A 3,325-nucleotide genomic window follows, 5' to 3' on the forward strand; every position below is an offset into this window, starting at 1 on the left:
TATTTTGCCTGAGTTTCTCTGCTCAGCTCCAGTCTCACATCATCAACTGCATTCATCATAGGTATCTCAAACTCAGTATATCCAAAACAGAAATCATCTTTCCCCAACCCCGATCTATTTCCTAACTTTTCAATTTCAGTGGAGTATACCACCATCCTTCCAGGCATCCTGGTTTGTAACCTTGGTCTAATCCTCATATCCTTATTCTCTCCTTATCCAATAATTTTCCAGGTCCTGGTATTTTTTTATCTCCATCCACATTTCTCATATATACCCTTCTCTCCACTCTCCCATCTTAATTCAAACCCTTAACACTTCTTGCCTGGACCATTGCACTAGCCTTATAATTGACCTGCTTGCCTCAAGTCTTCTCCCTTTATAATCTATCCTTAACATAACTGCCAAAGTGATTTACCTAAGGCACGGGTCTGACCATGTATATTACTACTCTACTCAATAAACTATGGTGGCTCCCTATAGGATAGTATAAACTTTGTTAGGAATTCAAAGCTTTTCCCAATCTGGTCCCAATTTGCCTTTCCAACCCTGTTACCCAAACACTGTGGTCCACAAATTGGCCTTTTTAAATTTTCTTCATACACCATACTCTATCCCCTGCCTCCATGCTTTGGAACTGATTTCCCTTCAATCTGAAATGTACTCCTTCCTCAATGATGCCTCTTAGAAGCCCTGTTTTCCTTCAAGGCTCAGTTCAAGCACCACCTTTTTCAAGAGGCCTCCCTGATCACCCCCCAGATGTTAGGGTTTCATCCACTCAAAACTACCTTACTTTCTGTCTAATTTGAATATATCTAGGTAGGTACATGTTCATCTCTTCCGATAGTATGTAAGTCATTTGAAGGCAGAAAATGTTTTGTTTTTGTCGTGTATCCCTGGCCACAGTAGGAGTTTAATGAATGCATGTCAGTTGGTTGATTGATTTATTAGGGAAAATGAGTTGGGAACCCCAATGGCTCTCTCTAGTAGAGAGGGACTTCTAATTTTGAGTAAATATAGAAGGAATAGAAGAAACAACAAAAATGTCAGAAAGGTGTTTTTATTCTTTTTAAAATTACAGAATAAGCTGTCAACACTGAAGATTATACTGATGAATGGGTAAAGAGTAAGATAATTTTTTTAAATGAAACAACTGACCTGGTTGGAGTTATCTTATTACTTTGGTCATAATAGTTCACATTTCTCTAGAACTTTGTAGCTTACAAAGCCTTTCCTCACAAATACTCTGGGATGGCAGATGTAAGTATTTTAGTCCCATTTTGCAGAACAGACAATGAAGGCTCAGGAATTGGCCATGTTTACTCAGCCAATAGGCATCATACCCATGATTGAAACCAAAATCTCCTACCTGTGTCACTACTTTCTAGCATATAACTTCCTGGGCAAGCAAAAAAAGATAATGTTATTTGATTATATCCCTTGAAGGGCTCAGAAGGAGATGAAAGATGGTCTGGTAGACCCCCTTTATCAAAACTGTCCTTGACACAACTCAGAACTAGAAAGTGCAGCGTCGGGGAATAAGCACTAGAAAACTCAAACTATTGATTAATCTTCTTTTGTCAATAAGTCTGAATTTTGTTCACTGCCAAATAAATGGATTCTCTGGACAAAACCATAACTAGTGTGGGATGGTTTGTGCTTTGTCCCAGGGTGCATACATCCTCGAGGGAACACATTTCCTCCTCACAGCAGTCCTGAGACTATGCTTCCATTGCAGTCCTGATTCCTTCTCATGGTGGCCCTCTCATAGGGTTCATTTTCTCCCTCCAAACTCCACAGGGTCCAGGCTGTCCCATTTCCCAATATATTTCATCCATGATGGGATTATTCTCTGTACCTTGAAAGTCCTTGGCACTGCTTACTCCTACCTTCAGACTGTCTTCCTTGAAGTTTTCCCTGACCCAGTGGTTTTGGCACTGGCTACAACTCCAACTCTGAGACCTAGTAAATAATCATAATAAGCCTAATCAACATCCTGTCCTAAACTTCCTCTGAGCTGTCTAATTGTAAAACTGTGATTTAAGAGAAAAGAAATCTGGTTGAATTAGAGTTAGATCAGAGTAACTTCCTTTCACATAAATCCACTGAGAAGAAACATCACTCTGTCCATCTGCTGAACACAGGACAAAGGGTATGGCTCATGGTGTAACATTTCCTGATAGGAGTTAACCTAGGAAACACAACCTTTTGGGACCTCTTCTGATTTATGGGTTCTGAATGAGAGGGAGAAACAACTAGGCTGGTGGGTTTAAAACAATACATCAGAATGTAGGAATGCCACAAGCAAGTGTGGCCTCTTTGAAACTGTCACCGTGGAAAGAAGGCCATTCACTTATTTTTGGTATGATTGCCATGGTTTACTTTGTAAATTTATAAAACAAGATTAAAAACCATGTGATTTAGGTTGATCACTTGGTAGCTAACTATCTAGTGTGGCCATGAAGTGAACATTTAACACCTTGCTGCACTCAGGCAATTTACGGAGGTTCTCATGGGCTATAACCCGAAAGCAGAATAAAAGGTCCAGGGAGGAGTACCAGGGGACAATGCAAGTACACTGCATGAATCATGATGACTGCAGTGGTCTCCTTCTTCCAGAGGGGCAGATCACTGCCCTTGGAATTACAATGACCTTGGCTCAAATCCCACCTCAGACACTTAGCCATGCAACCCTGGGTGAATCATTTAATAGCTTTGTGCCTCAGTCTCCTAATCTGTCAAGTGAGGGAGCTGAATATAGTGGTTTCTAAGGTTGCTTCCAACTCTAAATCTATCATCCTAGGAATGTAACACCATTTATTCAGCTGTTGTCTGATCATTAAATGCAGAGCTTGTTTCCACTTTGTTCTGTTCTTCCAAATAAAACGACAGCCTGCAGACAGGTCCTTTATTCTCTTGAAGTTATCTTTAGTATAAATTCCAAAGCCCTTTCCAGTTCTAAATCTATGAAAATAGATTCCCAATGGAATTGGGAATCCCCATATGGTATAGAATATTGTTCATAGCCTTTCTTTCCAAATATGGCTTCCATTTTTAAGAAGATCTGTCTATACCTGGGCTATTTCTGTTAGCTAGTCATGCCATCCCATTTAAGTTATTTGGCTTGTTTTGGGGTTTTTTGCTGGCTTCTCTCTGTCTCTGTCTGTCTCTGTCTCTCCCTCCCTCCCCCCCCCCCCCCCCCCCTCCCTCCCCTCCCCCCCTCCCCATAAAATTCAGCGATGACGAGAGATCGGAAGAGCTGAATTTTATGTCTTTCTTTCTTTTTTTTTTTTTTTTTTTTTTTTTTCTCTTTTTTTTTTTTTTTTTT

Source organism: Petaurus breviceps, unplaced genomic scaffold (genome assembly GCF_028583685.1).
Source record: "Petaurus breviceps papuanus isolate PSGF00001 unplaced genomic scaffold, PetGlider_PUasm1.0 90740, whole genome shotgun sequence".
Lineage (NCBI taxonomy): Eukaryota > Metazoa > Chordata > Mammalia > Diprotodontia > Petauridae > Petaurus > Petaurus breviceps.